We start from the raw sequence: 17,686 nt of genomic DNA, 5'->3' as shown, positions 1-17,686 counted from the left end.
CTCAAGCAGGCTCCACACTCTGCGTGGAGTCCCACATGGGGCTCAATCCCACGACCCTGGGATCAGGACCCGAGCCTAAATTGGCTACACCGACTGAGCCACTCATGTCCCTCTTTTTTTTTGAGAGAGAGAGAATTTGCAAAAGAAAAGTGATCAAGACTTTAACATTGGTATAATTAAAATAATCATAGGGATAAGCAAGAATATCACATCATGAAATGAGAGCAAGCGATTAGGAAAAGAATTAACCGAGATCTCGGGAATCCAAACAGCTACTGAAATAAGAAGAGATGGACTGAACAGCAGAACAGGCACTGCTCAAAACCAAACCAGAGAGATGAGATATCAAGCTAAGGAATTCTTCCAGAAGGCAACACAAGGCATAAAAAGACAAAAGCTATGGTTGGCAGGTAAAGAATTATGAAAATCAGATCTAACAGTTCCAGCAGACGTCCCATTGGTTTGGTTGCCATCTTCCCTTCTTTTCAGCCAAAAGTAAAGGACTTTAGCGGTTGGGCTTTCTCGCAGTTATTGTTAGCTTTGGGCTCCTAGTCTCAAATGCTGGTTTGGGCTCCGATTTTCCCCCGGGATTCCCCTACCAGCACCTGTAACTTCCTCAGGCTTCCCAGGCAGCCCAGGACTAGCAGCAGCTTCAATGCCACCCAGTCGCCAGCACTGTGCCTCCCCAACAAACACTTAGGCACACGCAGCCCATCGAGCGCCGGTTCGAGACGACGCTCCCGGACTTGAGTGACTCCAGGTGTCCCGTGCCAATCCAGCGATGAGAAAGCTCCCGAGCTTCTGGACACCCGGTGGGGAGGCCGAGATGCTGAGCGCCGTGGCTGTACCTGCCCCGCAGCCTCGACCCACCGCGCAGACCCCGCCCCCTCGCCCCGGCCACGCCCCCTCCGAGCGCGGGGCCTTGTGGGAGTTGTGGTCTCGCGCGACCGCGAGGGGGCCTCCCGCCGGAAGGCGGGGCAGGGGGCCGGCAGAACCCGGGAACTACAGCTGCGGAGGTCGCTCCGCCTCCCTGGAACTTCGGGCTCCACGGCGGCAAATGAGGTAGGACCACGAGGGCCTCCAAAACAAGAGGAGGTGCGCGCGGGGAGTCCTTCTCTCGGCCGGCAGCCCTCTCCCCGGGTCCCTCCTTGCGCACTGCCGTCAGCGACCCCACAGGCTCGAAATTGAGCCCCTCTCCTGCCCCGCCCCGGCGCATCCCCCGGGGCCCCAGATTTGGCCCCGACCTTCCAAAGTGGGGCTCTTCTCCCCCCAGTGATGTTTTGTGGCCTCTTACCTCCAGGCGCTTACCAGCTGCACCCCGACGGGGCTGAGAACTTTCTCCAGGTGGTGGTGCTGTGACAACTAGGGCTCACCATCTTTGTTTTCTCGCTCAGAGATCATTGTTCTTTGCTGGATTAATGGTTAATTGAAACCCATTGTTTCATCTATGTTGTCTGTTTAGGGGCTTGTTTAGGCTGGACAATGAATCGAGTCCATATCACTGTATCCTTGTTAGAAACAGAAACTAAGGGTGTTTTCTTTTCTTCCTTTGTTGTTTTATATATACTATATATATATATATATATATATACACATATATATATGTATATATATATATATACTGTCTGAAACATTTTATGAAATCAGCAAATCAGGATTCCAGAAAAACAGAGTGCACCAGAATTCATTCCTGCTGACGAAATGATCCATTTAACTCTTCACTATATCCTTGAGATTGAGGCTGATAATATCTAAGTTTGTGCCTGACACGGAAGTCTACACAGACAGGGTGGCAATATTATTCAAACCCCAAACTAGGACGTTTGGACTATGATTTTTAAGCTTACAGTGAATAATTCATAGGAAGAGGCCTGCTCAGACACTACTGTGGATACACATTTAATAAACTGATTCTGGTAGAAAATAGAGAAAACAGGGGTGCCTGGGTGGCTCAGTCGGTTAAGTGTCCGACTTCGGCTCAGGTCACGACCTCACGGCTAGTGAGTTTGAGTCCCCAGTCAGGTGAGCCCCTCTTCTCTCCCTCTTTCTCTGCCCCTAACTCACTTGCCCCCTCTATCTCTTTCAAAATAAATTAAAGAAAGAAAGAAAGAAAGAAAGAAAGAAAGAAAGAAAGAAAGAAAGAAAGAAAGAAAGGGAAAAGAAATAAAATAGAGAAAACATAAAAATTGACAGTTCACATCACGATGTTATTTTCTTTTTAGAATCCTGTCCTTCGAATCGATAATCTCTCACTACAGATTCAGGTTACTTTTGTATCACTGAAGCACATATTCTACAAAAACAAAGAAGAAGAAGAAAAAGTTTATCATGTAAAACCAGATTATATTACAATTAAAGAAATAATGCTGAAGAGTAGATGTGCTCTTCAGAAGGAACAAGATGAAACATACATGTGTCTAGTCCTTAATTTCCAATCCCAATACCTATTGTAAAGCATTCATAATCCAAGCAATATTAATTTCTGTGATTCTAAAATTTCATCCTAAAAAGATGTCATCATGTAACCCATCATACTTAACACTTTCAACGGCACTAACAGGTTGCTGGCTGGGATTTAGGGTCCTCTTCAGTTGGGCCCCTCCTCTTCTTTCTAACCTTATCTCCCTTAATAATCTTTAAGAAAATGTTCTCTCATTATTGTTTGCTTTCTCACTGTATGACTCTCTACACCGTCTCCTTGTCTGCTCCCACCTCTGCTCACCCCAACTCCCATCCAGTCATTCAAAGGCCAACGAGAGTTTCGGCTCTTGTTGGTTTTGTGAACTTCACAACTCGGAAGGATCTCTTTTCTCTCGTATTTCTTTCTCTACTGAATGTGATATAGCACTTACTCTCTGTATCAGTCATTTGACAATCTATTATCCAGCTCTAGACACTTCTATCTCCCTATATATGTCTTACCAAGAACAAGTAAATTTTTTGAGGTAAGGGATATACCCTTTTAGGGAATTTTGATACTTCAATTTTGAAATTATCATGCACATTATAGACAAAAAGATTTGCTAATTAATTAGTTGGGGCATACATAAAAGGTTCTAATTTAAATTACTGTATTTTTAGAGAAGGCCAACATTTTCTAACCACTGACCCCATAGTGTATGGCCTTCCATCATTTATGAAGGTTTTGATAACAAGAAACATCACTAGTAACTTTTGATTATGGGAAATAAGCTGAATTACACTTGGGAGACCACAACAAGTGCCCTGGGTAGTCCAAAGGGGCCTGAGGGCTCATGGGGAAAAGCAACACCCCAAAGAGGAGCTGGAAGCTATGGGAACAATGGAGAGGGCCTGGAATGCGTTTTGCAGAAAGCGGTCTCCTGCTGGGTGTGAGCTGATGACTCTTCAAGCTGCTCAAGTGATGCCAAAAATCATTGTCGTGGTCCTCCATCCCTGGGAAGATTCACTGCCTTCGATGGGGAGCAACAAGGTTGTTCTGGAGGTGAAATGCCCAGTGACTGATCCTCAGTGCTCTGTCAAGTTTCAAAGAAAGAAGTGGTTACTGTAAGACGCCGGGTTTCACCTCTGTCCCAGCCGCTTTAGTTGTGGTTCCTACCCAAGTTTTGGATCTTCCTCCTTCACCAACTTCTTCCCTCCACCCCAATTCTCAAGAGTTCAAGGTTGTTCAGCTCCCTTGCAACACCCTGGTGCCGGCCTCAGGCAGGGGTCCCTCAGACGAAGGCAGAGCGCCGCTCAGCACCTGCTGCTCTCCTCTCCCAGTGGTTTTTCCACGAGGGGTCTTCTCTCTTTTCTAGATCTTCTAGCAGGATGTGCGCACTTCCCATCTGCCCCTGTTGCCAGACCAACCCTTATCTGCAGGGTCAGACCCATCTGGCTTTTTGTCTGTTCTCCTCTCTGTGGATAGTTTGTCATAAACATTGTGGCCTGCTTCTGTCAGGACTTTACCCCTGAGCTATCAAAACCCATTCCTTGTGCCAGGGAAGCCTATGAAACATTTCTGATGAGTGAACCGGGAACCCAAAATAGATTACATTGACCCTGAATGTTCTGTCCCAAATGAAAAATATTTAATTTTCTGAGGAGCCCAAAGATCTCTGAGAAGTGAAATTTCAGACTCTGCCTCCTGGCGGCATACATGAACATTCACCCCGATTCTGTGTTTGTCAATTTCCCTACTCTTCCGGTTAGTAGTTCTCTACCTCAGAAAACCCACTCTCCACCCTTTCCTCTCCGAAAGGCCATTGCTCGCAGAATCTGTACATGGCACATGGCGCCTGATGGCATTGGCTGCCCCCTGCACCTTGCGTGTAACTGCTGTGGAATGTCAGGAAGGGAAGGATACCTGGCAGGTCTCTTGTTCTAAGAGTTAAGGTAGTTTGGGGCACATACTAAACAATAATCGGGGTCTTGGTTTTTCCAGATGTTCACCCTTTCTAAATTATTCTATGACTATAATTTGTTGGTTGCAAGATTTGTCTCCCCACCCCCCAATTTTAATACCCCTTAAGGCCACATGCATCTTGTACTTCACAATGTCATAGTTCAACTGACAGTGTTTCCCTTTCCTAGCAGTACATAAAACACTGCATCTTACCATTGATAAGAGCTAAAATTCAATTAATTACTCTATTACGATTATGATTCTGCACTCCCACAGTGTAGTATCTCAATTCCTCAATGTAGTACACAAAAACCATCTCACCCCTAAGTTCATTCTCTGGGCTTAGCCGCAGTCACCAACCTCCCCCTCCAACCCATCCCCCTCCCACCAGATGCTGTGACCAGTTGTCCAGAACTTGCGGTAGTTTCGCAGATGCACTGTGCTGCCTCCTGGCACATTCGTACTCCTTCTTTCGGGTGGCATTCACGCATCACCTCCCCTGAAAATCTGTTGCTAACTTAGTGGCTCCCACCCAGCTCCATCCCTTGGCAGCCTTTTAACTCCCTCTGTTAAAGAGCTTGTCACACTGCACTGTGGACATGCCAGTCTTCCCCTGAGAAGAGGAAGGAGCAGTGAGGGCCCTGAGCATTTTCAGCTCCAGTCGGAGCTCCATGCCTGGCTCTCAGGAAATGCTGGGTGCTGCTGACAAATGGTGGTTATGCTCCGGCTTCAGTGGGCCCTTTGCCCACCACAGATGGTTCATTCAGTTGACTTAGCACAGGGTCTGGATCAATAAACAGTAGGTGTTATTATTGCTGTTGTTCTAGGGTTTTTTCCTTCAAAATTGCCACACCCACAGTGGAGCCTGATGCAGTGCTCGATCCCACAAACCATGAGATCATGACCTGAGCTGAAATCAAGAGTTGGACACTCAACTGACTGAGCCACCCAGGTGCCCTACATTACTTTAATTCAGGCCTCAACCACTTCTTAATCAGATCAGGTGAAAACATTTTCCTTGCTGCACCCTCTATATATTCTATTCCTGGTAATTTATAATTTACATGATCTTACTGTATCAAATAGTTCCATCTTCTAAAAATCTAATTTTGATCTTGTCATTTGCCCTTCTTAGAACCATGTTATACCTTTAGTAGCAAACTTGAAATCTTGGCCATTGGTTTTTATTTTGATTTAGGTTTGGGTTTTTCTGGGGGGGGGGGGGGCAGGGGCACGGTAACTTTAAAAGTCCCTCCAGCCCTTGGCTCTGTCTACCTGACTGCTTTCATCTGTTTCTGCAATAAAATTGTTCTGCTAGCAAAAACTATCATTGTTGTCAGTGGCTCCCCCTACTGAACATTCCATTAGTAGAATTTTGTTTTCTTTTTGCTATGTTAAATTTGTAACAGCAAGGAGACATTTCAGTAGAGATGTTTCACAGATAACTTTCTCTAGCTGTGGGAATTTTACAAGATTTTTTCAAGACACTGATAATTATTATAACTTTACGTAACTCATTGTTACTGTACTCTTAACTGGCCAAACATTTGTTGGCACACAAGAAAGAGTAACATGGTTCTACAGACATTCCGGTACAGGGTCCCTTGGTCTAGAGGCCTAGATTCTAGCTCATCACTGTACAAGGCATGAGGCCTGTTAGTGATTTTATTTCCTCCTCTGCAAAATGGGCCCCCGGGTCCTTTCCACCCAAATAAATAATGTGGTAATTCTCTGAGTGAGTTACACTTTTTGTTTAAATAGTCAACTGTCTTTTAAAAGGACGTCAATCATTTTTTTAAATCCCATATATTAACTCCCATCCTGAAAATTTGTCATTTTGATCCTCTCTGCTGAAAAAAATATTCTAAAACTTCAGGGGTGTCTCGGTGGCTCAGTCCATTAAGCATGCGACTTCGGCTCAGGTCATGATCTCATAGTTTGTGAGTTCAAGCCCCGTGTCCATCTCTGTACTGAAAGCTCAGAGCCTGGAATGTGCTTTGGTTTCCGTGTCTCTCTCCCCCTCCCCTACTTATGCTCACGCTCTCTCTCAAAAATAAACATTAAAAATATATATATTCTAAAACTTCAATTGTTTGCAGGTGTTTGCAGTGTAAACATTCTATATGTATTTAAAAAAAAAATCAATTTACAAGCTTCATTTCCTATGGCAATACCAAGAGGCCTTAGTGAAAATCTCAGAAATGTCAAAGAGTACCATTTTCTATTCATCAAATAGTTATTGAGTCTCCACTAAGTGCCAGGGTGTCAGAGAATGAGAATTGACAGGGATGTAGCATTTTCCCATCTTCTGCTACCATTTCATTTCTTCATTACTCAGAGGGGTCTTCTTTGTATTACCTGATCTTTTAAAAATCATAAATTTAGGGGCGCCTGGGTGGCGCAGTCGGTTAAGCGTCCGACTTCAGCCGGGTCACGATCTCGCGGTCCGTGAGTTCGAGCCCCGCGTCGGGCTCTGGGCTGATGGCTCGGAGCCTGGAGCCTGTTTCCGATTCTGTGTCTCCCTCTCTCTCTGCCCCTCCCCCGTTCATGCTCTGTCTTTCTCTGTCCCAAAAATAAATAAACGTTGAAAAAAAATTTTTTTTTAATCATAAATTTAAATTTAATTTCAGCTTTCATTCCCCACAACCCTTATAAACCTAGAAATATTGGATAGACAGCAATTTTGTTCCATTTCTTAAGAGCTCATAGATGGCAATTTTAAATGTTATATGTTTGAGTTTTCATTACTATTTGTTTATGTTACTTCTGCTTTGAACAGATAAACAATTGTTAATGACAGTGTGAACTTCTTACAAATGTACAACCAAAAATCCCCAAGTACACATTACTCAAGCTTTTTGTCCTCATTTAAATATTATTTCTCTCTTGATATGCATTCTTGTTTTGTATGGTCTTGCATAATAAAGATCTTATTTTAAAAATAGACTAATTTTTGGAGTTTGGGGTTCACAGTAATTGAGCAGAAGGTAGGGATTTTCCATTTATTTCCATTCTCCACATTTACACAGCCTTCTCCACTACCAACATCCTGCACCACAGTGATACATCTGTCACATTCACTGACCCTACACTGATACATCATTGTCACCCAAGGTCCACAGCTTACATTACAGTTCACTCTTGGTATTGTAAATTGTATGTGTTTTGACAAATGTGTAGTGATATGTATCTACTATTACAGTATCATACAGAATAGTGTCACTGCCCTAAAAATCCTCTGTGCTCTGCCTATCCATCCTTCTCTTCCCTAACCACTACAAACCACTGCTCTTTTTACTGTCTCCACAGTTCTGCCCTTTCCAGAAGGTCATATGGTTGGAGTCATACAGCATCTTCTTCAGATTGACTTCTTTGACTTATTAATATGAATTTTAAGTTTCTTCCATGTCTCTTCATTGCTTGGTAGCCATTTCTTTTTATTGCTGAATAATATCCCACTGTCTAGATGGACCACAGTTCATTTATCCATTTTCTCACTGAAGGACATCTTGGTTGCGTCCAACTTTCAGCAATTATGAGTAAAGCAATTATAAACATCTGTGTGCAGGTTTTTGCATGCATATAGTTTTCAACTCTTGAATAAGTACCAAGGAACACAACTGCTGGATCATATGGTAAGAGTATGTTCAGTTTTATAAGAAACTGCCTAACTGTCTTCCAAAGTGGCTGTACCATTTTGTGTTCTCGCCAGCAACAAATGGGAGTTTCTCTTGTTCAACATCATCAACAGCATTTTATGTTGTCAGTGTTTTGGATTTTTGTCATTCTAATAGATGTATTATTGTTATGGGTGTAATTGTAATTTACAGTTCCCTCATGACACACAATGTGGAGCATCAGAGCATCTTTTCATATGCTTGTTTCCATCTCTGTATCTTTTTCAGTGAGGTATCTGTTCAAGTCCTTTGGCAGCTTTTAAATCAGGTTGTTCATTTTCTTATGGTTGAGTTTTAATAGCTCTTTGTATATTTTGAGTAATAGTCCTCTATAAGATATGTCTTTTGCAATTATTCTTCTCCCAGTAAGTGGCTTGTGTTCTTTCTCTTGACAGTGTCTTTTGCAGAGCTGAAGTTCTTAGTTTTAGTGAAGTCCAGCTTATCAATTATTTCTTTCATGGATCATGCCTTTGGTGTTGTATCTAAAAAGCCATTGCCATACCCCAGGTCCTTTTGGTTTTCTCCAGTGTTGTCACCTGTCTTAGAATTGTGCATTTACATTTAGGTATATAATCCATTTTGAGTTAATTTTGAAGGGTGTAAGATCTCTGTCTAGATTCTTTTTTTTTCTTTTTTTCTATTTTCTCTTTTTCTTTTTTTTTTTCTTTTCTTTTTGGTATATGCATGTCCAGTTGTTCCAGCACCATTTGTTGAAAAGAATATTTTTGCTCCTTTGTCAAAGATCAGTTGACTATATGACTATATTCATGTGGGTCTATTGATGGGCTCTTTATTCTGTTTAATTGATGTGTTTGTCTCTTCTTTTGCCAATCCTACTGTCTTGATTACTGTAGTTTTATAGTAAGTCTTGAAGTTGATTTTTGTCAATCTGACTTTGCTGTTCTCCTTCAATATTGTGTTGGCTATACTGAGTCTTTGACCTCTCCATCTAAAATATAGAATCAATATGGTGGTATCCACAAAATAACTTTCTGGAACTTTTATTGGGATTCTGTTGCATCTATAGATCAAATTGAGAATAGCTGACATCTTGACAATATTGAGTCTTCCTATCCATGAACATGGAATATCTCTCTACTTACCTAGTTATTCTCTGATTATTTTCATTTGGGTTTTATAATTTACCTCCCATAGATGTTATACATATTTTGTTACATTTATAACTAAGTATTTCATTTTTGGAGGTGCTAATGCAAAAGGTATTGTGTTTGTAATTTCTAATTCCAATTATTCATTGCTCGTATACAGAAAAGTGATTGACTTTTGTGTTTTAACCTTGTATCCTACAACCTTGCAATGATTGCTTATTGGTTCCAGGAGTTTTTTGACATTTTTTTTCCTAAATAAATTATCATGTCATCTGCAAACAGACAGTTTTATTTCTTCCTTCCCAATCAGTATATTTTAATTTCCTTTTCTTGTCTTATTGCATTAGCTAAAACTTCCAATATGACGTTGACAAGGAGTGTTGAGAAGGGACATCCTTATCTTGTGCTGATCTTAGCAGCAAAACTTACAGTTTCTCACCATTAAGTATTGTTTTTTATACGTGTTCTTTATCAAGAATTCTGCTGTACTTGAATAAAATAGTTGATAGATGTAGATTATGTCCACTTGATTAATGGTGCTGTTGAATTCAACTATGTCCTTACTGGTTTTCTACTGGATCTGCCTATCTCTGACAGAGGATGTGGAATTCTCCAACTGTAATAATGAATTCATCTATTTCTCCCTATACTCTAGCTGTTTTTTGCCTCATGCATTGTTAGACACATACACATTAAGAGTTGTTAAGTCTTCCTGGAAAATTGATCCCTTTATTATTATGTAATTCTCTCTGATGAATTTCTTTGCTCTGGAGTCTGCTCTGTCAGAAATTAATACAGCTACTTCTGCATTCTTTGTATTAGTGTTAACATGGTATATTATCTCTCCATTCCATTACTTTTAATCTATGTATGTTTCTTTATGTTTAAAATAAGTTTCTGGTTAGAAACTCATTTTATATATATTTATATATTTTTATTTATATGTTTATTTATATTTTATTTTATATACGTTTATATATATGTTAGACAACATATAGTTGAATCTTGTTTTTTGATCCACTCTGACAGTCTCTTTTAGTTGGTGTATTTAGACCATTAACCTTTAAAGTGATTATTTGATATCGTTGTACTTTAAAAAAATTTTTTTTAATGTTTATTTTTGAGAGGTGGGGGAGGGGCAGAGAGAGAGGGAGACAAATAATCTGAAGCAGGCTCCAGGTTCTGAGCTATCAGCACAGAGCCCAACATAGGGCTTGAACCCACGAACTGTGAGATCATGACCTGAGCTGAAGTTGGATGTTTAACCCACTGAGCTACCCAGGTGCCCTGATATTTTTGTGCTAATATCTCCTGTATTTGTCACTATTTTCCATTTGTTGCCTTTCTTCTTTGTTCCTGTTTTTATCTTCCTCTGCCTTTTGTAGTTTTAATTGAGCATTTTATGTGATTACATTTTCTCTTCCTTCTTAGCATAGCAATTATATTACTTTTTCTGAAAACTTTTTTTAGTGGTTGTCCTAGAGTTTGCAATATAATAACTAATACAAGCCACTTACTTTAAAATAGTGCAGATAAGTATCTTATAATAATAAAGTAATCCTAATTCCTTCCACACATCCTTGTATCATTGCTGTCACTCATTTCACTTATACAACAAGCATACATAAACCTGTATGTGTACATAAGCATATATAATTGAATACATTGTTGCTCTTGTTATTTTGAATAACTTGTTATTAGTTAGATCAATTAAAAATAAGAAAAATAAGTTTTTATTTTACCTTCACATATTGCTTGCCTGATGTTCTTCCTTTTTTTATGTGGATCTGAGTTTTTGATCTATATTATTTTCCTTTTCTCTAAAGAACTTCTTTTAATATTTCTTGTAAGGCAGGTCTACTGGTAGTAAATTTCCTTAATTTTTGTTTACTTGAGAAAATCTTTACTTCTCTTTCAATTTTGAAGAATAAGTGTGCAGGGTGCAGAATTCTAGGTTACATACTGCACTCCACTGTCTTCTTTATTTCGCTGTTTTTTTGTTTTTTTTTTTAAGTAGGCTCCATGCCCAACATGAGGCTCGAATTCACGACCCTGAGATCAAGAGTCACATGCTCTACTGACTGAGCCAGCCAGGCGCCCTCCACTATCTTCTTGCCTGCATAGTTTCTGAGCAAAAGTTGGATGCAATTCTTAATTTTATTCCTCTACAGATAAGGTGTTTTTATTCTCTGACTTATTTTTTTTTTTTCATTGCTTTTCTGAAGTTTGAGTATAATATGCTTAGGTATACTTTTTGTTTGTTTTGTTTTGGTATTTGTTTTTGGCATTTATCCTGCTTGGTGTTCTCTGAGATTCCTGGATCTGTGGGGTGGTGTCTGACATTAATGTAGGAATTTTCTCAGTTATGATCACTTCATATATTTCTTTTGTTCCTTTTTCTCTTTCTTCTCCTTCTGATATTCCCATTACATGTATGTTAAAACTTTTTTAGTTATTTTTTGGTTCCTGAATATTTTGTTTTAGGATTTCTTTCTTTCTTTTCTTTTTTTTTTTTTTTTTTTTTTTTTTGTCTTCTTTCCCTTTTCCATTTTGGAATTTTCTACTGACTTCTCTTGAAACTCCGAGTTTTTCTCCTCAGCCAAATTCCATCTGCTAATGAGCCAATCAAAAGCATTCTTCATTTCTGTTAGTGGTTTGGTGTTGTTGTTGTTGTTGTTGTTGTTTTTAATTTCTAGCATTTAACAAGTTTTTTTCAGAGAATTTACATCTCCTTGATTAAATTGTCAGTGTGTTCTTGCGTGCCATCTACTTTATCCATTAGAGCCCACAACATATTCATCATAGTTTTCAGTTTTCTGGTTGATCATTCCCAAATCCTTGCCCTATCTGAGGTGAGGCTGGTTCTCCTACTTGTTCTCTTGCTTCAAACTGTGTTGTTTGCCTTGTTAGTATGCTATGTCATTTTTTTCTTGATAGCCAGACATGAAGGACTAGGTAAAAGGAACTGCAGTCCATAGGCCTTCAGTACATGCCCTTTAGTAATGTGGTGGTGAGTGTGGGGGAGAGGAAGCACTCTGTAGTCCTGTTATTTGGTGTCAGTCTTTTAGTAGCTCTGTGCCTCTGGACTGCAAACTTCACAAATGCTTCTCAGTCCACTCTCCCTCCTAGAAGAGACAAAATTGCTAGAGAGGGTTGGAGTTGGGTATTTCCTTTTCCCATGTGGAGGGTTAGAGCCAGCTGAAATTGGACATTTCCTTCCTCCGAGTTGGCTAGGCTGTGATAAAACCCCCATAGTTTAGGCTCCGGAGGGCTTGTTCAGAATAGATTTCTATGAGTATTTCAAAATGATTCCTTTTCTCCTCTTGGTGCTGATATTCACGGTGAGAACCTGGTCAAACTCCTGGAGGTAAACTTCGTAAACGTGTGTGGTTGCCCCTGGAGTTTTTATTTCTCAGAAGTCCACACTGAGCCTTCAGTAATTCATCAATTACAGTTCTCGTTTTCCTGTCTTGGTACTAGTTCCCCTGAAGGTCTCTGCGATTGGTTTCTGTTCTGGTGGATTGTAATCCTCTGTACTTGGTTTCCCCAGATACGAAAGCAGTGGACCCCACTGTGACCCCACTTCTCTGATGGATCCAAGGAGGGCTGTTGACTTTCCAGTTTGTTGAGCCTTTTACTTGTTGTCAGGGAGGAGTGATGACTTTCAGGCTGCATGCTGGCCATTATAAAGTTTTCAGTATTTGAAAGCAAAATAATGATTTTATTGTTGTATCAGTATACCTTTGTGATCCATCATTCATGTATCCTAACTCAACCACTCTACTCTCATTGCACATTTAGGTCCTACTACTTTTCCTTTATTTCTTAGTTATACTTCAGCTGAAGTGACTATTTTTGTGCACTTAAAATTCTTCTTCTCTAGCTTATTTTCTTCTTATACCCAAATTCACATCCATAATTCTCAATCCCATACTCTGTTGAGAACATGACTAGGGCACCTGAGTGGCTCAGTTGGTTAAGCATCCAGTTCTTGGTTTCAGCTTGGCTTCTGGTCTCCCAGTTCATGGGTTCAAGCTCCACATCAGGCTCTGTGCTGACAGTGCAGAGCCTGCTGGGGATTCTCTCTCTGCCTCTCTCTTTGCCCCTTCCCCACTCACTCTCTGTCGAAATAAATACATTTTATTAAAAGAAGAAAAAAGCTTTAAAAAAAACTTGAGTTTAGTATTCATAATTGGTTGGATCGTTTGGCTGGGGGAGGAGGTGGGGGAGGAAAGGGATGAGGATTAGTCCTCTTTCCATACCTTCAAGTCTTCACCCTGACTGCAATGGAAAGTTTTGGACTATCATAAGAAGTTGCCCGTCAAAACAGATAAAGTGACAATCCCTCCTCTCAACAAAAGAAACAAGGAGTCCTAAAGCTGAGAGAGCTTTTATCAAAATACTGGTGATGGGCATTTCCAAAATGCAAGTTTTTTTTTTAATGTTTTTATTTTGGGGGGCGTGCAGAGGATCCGAAGCGGGCTGTGTACTGAGAGCAGAGAGTCCAACGTGGGGCTTGACCTCACCAACCGTGAGATCACGACCTGAGCCAAAGTTGGACGCTTAACCGACTGAGCCACCCAGGCGCCCCTAAAATGCAAGTGCTTAATGATCACGAAAGAAAGATCAACGGAATTCTGTTAACCTATAAGAAATGATATTCCGCAATGTGCAGCTTAGAGCTCCCCTTCTGTCTCAACTGAATTAAGCTGACCTCCATGCTAGTTGCACCAACTGTAACTTAACTGATAAAAAAAAGTACAAGCGTCTTCCACAGAAACCGCAACGTTCCAGATGTTGGTTTGAGATTGTTCACGCACACGTCCTGTGTACTTGTGCTTGCCTTTGGTGCCCTCTGCCTATCTCCTGGTGCACTCCCTTGCTCCTCTTCATTATTTCCTCTCTTCCTAGTGCTCCCATGTTCCCCAGAGAAAACCTGATTGGATAAAAATAATTGTTCATGGCATGAAACTATTTGCATTGAAACTTTTTTTTAACATTCATTCATTTTTGAGAGTGAGAGAGACAGAGCGTGAGTGGGGGAGGGGCAGAGAGAGTGGGAGACACACAATCTGAAGCAGGCTCCAGGCTCCGAGCTGTCAGCACGGAGCCTGACAGGATTCGAACCCACGGACCGTGAGATCATGACCTCAGCTGAAGTCGGAAGAGATCAAAATAGTGTGACACAAAGGAATGAAATGCTAATGGTGTAACCTCAGATAGGAAATGTCTCAAATGATTTCAAATATGCTAACCACCACTTAGTCTGTAAAATAGATTTAAAAAAATCAATGGTTACTTTCACATTCATTTCGCAGTCTGCAATGTCAAACAATTCAAAGTCTGGAAAAGGAGGAGAATGACGGATAGTTTTTCAAGTGACTGAATCTTTGCAAACAGATCAGTCCGGGAGACAATGTTTATGGGGGGGTGAGGCAAGTCAAGACTGATTTTGTTAAGCAGACACCTTTATGAAAATTATTTCCAAATTTTCTATATAAAAATTTTTAAATAACATATACATAAATAAATATTTACATATAAAGTTAGAACACTACCAAAAAAGCTGAAGCCTCTGTAAGCATTAATCTCTTCCAGTCCTGGTCCTTTCCCTGTTGCCCAGAGATAGCCCTTATTAGACATTGTTATGAATTTGGCAAGTATCCATCCTTAAAAAAAAAAACAAAATGAAACAGCTTTATTGAGGTATAATTATCATACAACCAACTACACATATTTAAACTGTTCAGTTGGATAACTTTTGACATACGTATACATTTATGAAGTCTTTACCCCAAGCTCTATGTGGTGAACCTATCCACCTCTCAAGTTTACTCATTTCTCTTTGTGATCATTCTTCCCTCCCCATCCTCAATCACAGGCACCCAAAGATCAGCTTTCTATCACTAGAGATGAGTTTGCATTTCAGTAGGTTTATATACTTGGAGTCATACATTAAGTACTCCTTTTTTCTGGCCTCTCTCACTCAGCATAACTATTTTGAGATTCATCCATGTTGTTAGTGATAATAGTTCGTTCCTTTTTTTTTAAAGTTTATTTATTTTAAAAGAGAGACAGAAAGAGTGGGGGGGGGAGGGGCAGAGAGAGAAGGAGAGAGAGAGAATCCCAAGCAGGCTCTGCACTGACCATGCACAGAGCCCCCACATGGGGCTTGATCTCAACCGGTGAGATCATGACCTGGGCTGAAACCAAGAGCAGGATGCTTAACCAACTGAGCCACCCAGATGCCCCAGTTCATTCCTTTTATTACCGAGTAGGCTTCCATGCTAAAGGTATACCTCAATATTTTTATCCATTCGCCCATTGATGGACATCTGGGCTGTTTCCAATTTGGAGTTATTACAAATAAAGTTGCACTGAACTGTGCACCAGTCTTTGGACATGAGATTTTAAAAAACTTAGGTAAAGATGTAGAATAGCAAGATCATGTTGTAGGTATACATTTACATTTTTAAGAAACCGCCAAGTGGTTTTCCAAACAGGTGGTACTCCTTAACACTGCAACCACCAGGGCATGGGAATCCCAGCTCCTCCATATCCTTGCCAACATCTGGTATGGTCAGTCTGTTAGTTTAGCCATCCTAACACGTGTCAAGTAGTATCTCATTATGGTTTTAATTAGAATTCCCTAAAGTACTACTGATGTGAGTATCTATCCTTGTGTTTATTTGCCAACTTCTGTGGTCAAATGATTCTTTGAATGTTTTATACATTTTCCATTGGGTTGTTTGTTTCCTTATGCTGAGGGTTCTTTTCACGTTTTGGCAAAAAGTCCTTTGTCGAACACATGTTTTACAAATATTCTCTCCCAGCAGTGGCTGCCCTTTCCATTATTCTAAGTTTCTTTAGAAAAGGAAAAGTTTTAAAATTTGATGAAGTCCAATATTTACATTTTTTAATAGGTATGTGATTTTGGTGTTGTACCTAAGAAATCTTTGCTTAGCCCAAAGCCACAAAAATTTCTCCTCTGTTTTCTTCTAGATGTCTTATAGTTTTAGGTTTTATATTCATGTACAAATCTTTTAAATATGTTTTAATTGCTCTGGAGTGAATGAGTAAGGGTGGAATGGCTGGACCATATAGTAGGTATACATTTAATTTGTATTTATTTATTTTGAGAGAGAGAGAAAGAGTACACAGGAGGTCAGAGAAAAAGAGGGAGAGAGAGAATCTCAAGCAGGCTCTGCACTGTCACAAAGGCAGTGGGGCTTGAACTCGTAAATCATAAGATCATGACCTGAGCTGAAATCAAGAGTCGGTCACTTAACCAGCTGAGACACCCAGGTGCCCATCCCCCCCAACTTTTTTTTTTTTTTTTTAAGAGAGAGCACATGAGCAGGGAGAGGGGCAGAGGAAGAGAGAGAGAAAGAAAATCTTAAGCAGGCTCCACCGTCAGCATGGAGTCTGATGCGGGGCTCGATCCCACCACCATGGGATCGTGAGCTGAACTGAAATCGAAAGAGTCAGACACGCAACCGACTGAGCCACCCAGGTGCTCCTACCTGTAATTTTTTAAGAAACTGCCACGCTGTATTATTTCTGACTTCATCTTATCTCCTTTATTGGCTTATTAGCTAGCCATAACTCTCATTGGTGTTATTTCGGTGATTGTATACATCTGTAACATATCACAGTATAGCTTTAAATGATATTTTAATAATTCCTGCATTAGAGCCTTAAAAGTGTGTACTTCCATTTCTCTCCTTCCTGCTTTTGAGTCAGTTTTACCTTCACATAGATTATAAACTCTGCATACATTGTCACTATTTTGCTTTCAATAAAACCTATTAGTTTTCAAATACACTGACCCCTTTAGTGCAGGTCTGCCAGAGATGAACTCTTTCAACTTCTACATGTCTAAAAAAAAAAAAGCTTCACCTTCATTTTTGAAATACATTTCTACTGGGTGTACAATTCTATGTCCTTTAAACATACTGATCCACTGTCTCCTGGCTTGCACGGTTTCTGATAAGAAATCTGTTGTTATTCTTAGTTTGGTCGCTCTGTCATGTATCTTTTTTTCCTGTGGCCACTTTAAGACTTAGTCTTTGTCTATGGCTTTGAGCAAATGGGAGTGTGTGGGGCTTGGTGAAGTTGTTTCCATGTTTCTGGTGCTGGGTGTTCACTGAGCATTTTTGGATCTGTGCATTTAAGGTTTTCATCTAATTTGGAAACCTTTCAGCCATTCTTTCTGCAAATAATTTTTGGCCCCCCACCATCTTTCCATTTCAGGGATTTCATTTACATGTATTTTACGTGTATATTAGGTGACTTGAAGTTGTCCACAGTTATTTTCATTTTTGTAAAATTACTTTTTCTCCCCGAGGTTCATTTTCTTTTCTTTTCTTTTCTTTTTATGTTTATTTGAGAGAGAAAGAGAGAGAGAGAGGGAGACAGAGAGAGAGAGAGACCGCGTGAGCAGGGGAGGGGCAGAGAGAGGGAAGCAGAATCCAAAACAGGCTCTAGGCTCTGAGCTGTTAGCACAGAGCCTGACGCGGGGTTCAAACCCATGGACC

The 17,686-nt window shown here is 40.4% G+C and overlaps 1 protein-coding gene across 5 annotated transcripts in view; it reads left to right on the top strand.

Annotated features, from left to right (window-relative positions):
- The first annotated feature begins 957 nt into the window (after positions 1-957).
- EDARADD (EDAR associated via death domain) overlaps positions 958-17,686 on the top strand; it is a 97,574-nt gene continuing 80,845 nt past the window's right edge. Inside the window, exon 1 of one of the 5 annotated variants that reach the window (XM_040465009.1) lies at positions 958-1,062. The gene's annotated coding sequence lies outside the window, so the exon portion shown is untranslated. The remainder of the gene's footprint in view (positions 1,063-17,686) is intronic. The other 4 variants (XM_040465008.1, XM_040465010.1, XM_040465003.1 and 1 more) reach the window with 4 other exon arrangements.

This window comes from Herpailurus yagouaroundi, unplaced genomic scaffold (assembly GCF_014898765.1).
Source record: "Herpailurus yagouaroundi ecotype Mexico unplaced genomic scaffold, PumYag 530, whole genome shotgun sequence".
Taxonomy (NCBI): domain Eukaryota; kingdom Metazoa; phylum Chordata; class Mammalia; order Carnivora; family Felidae; genus Herpailurus; species Herpailurus yagouaroundi.
The sequence above is the reverse complement of the archived record's forward strand: the minus strand, read 5'-3'. Positions and strand labels throughout refer to the sequence as shown.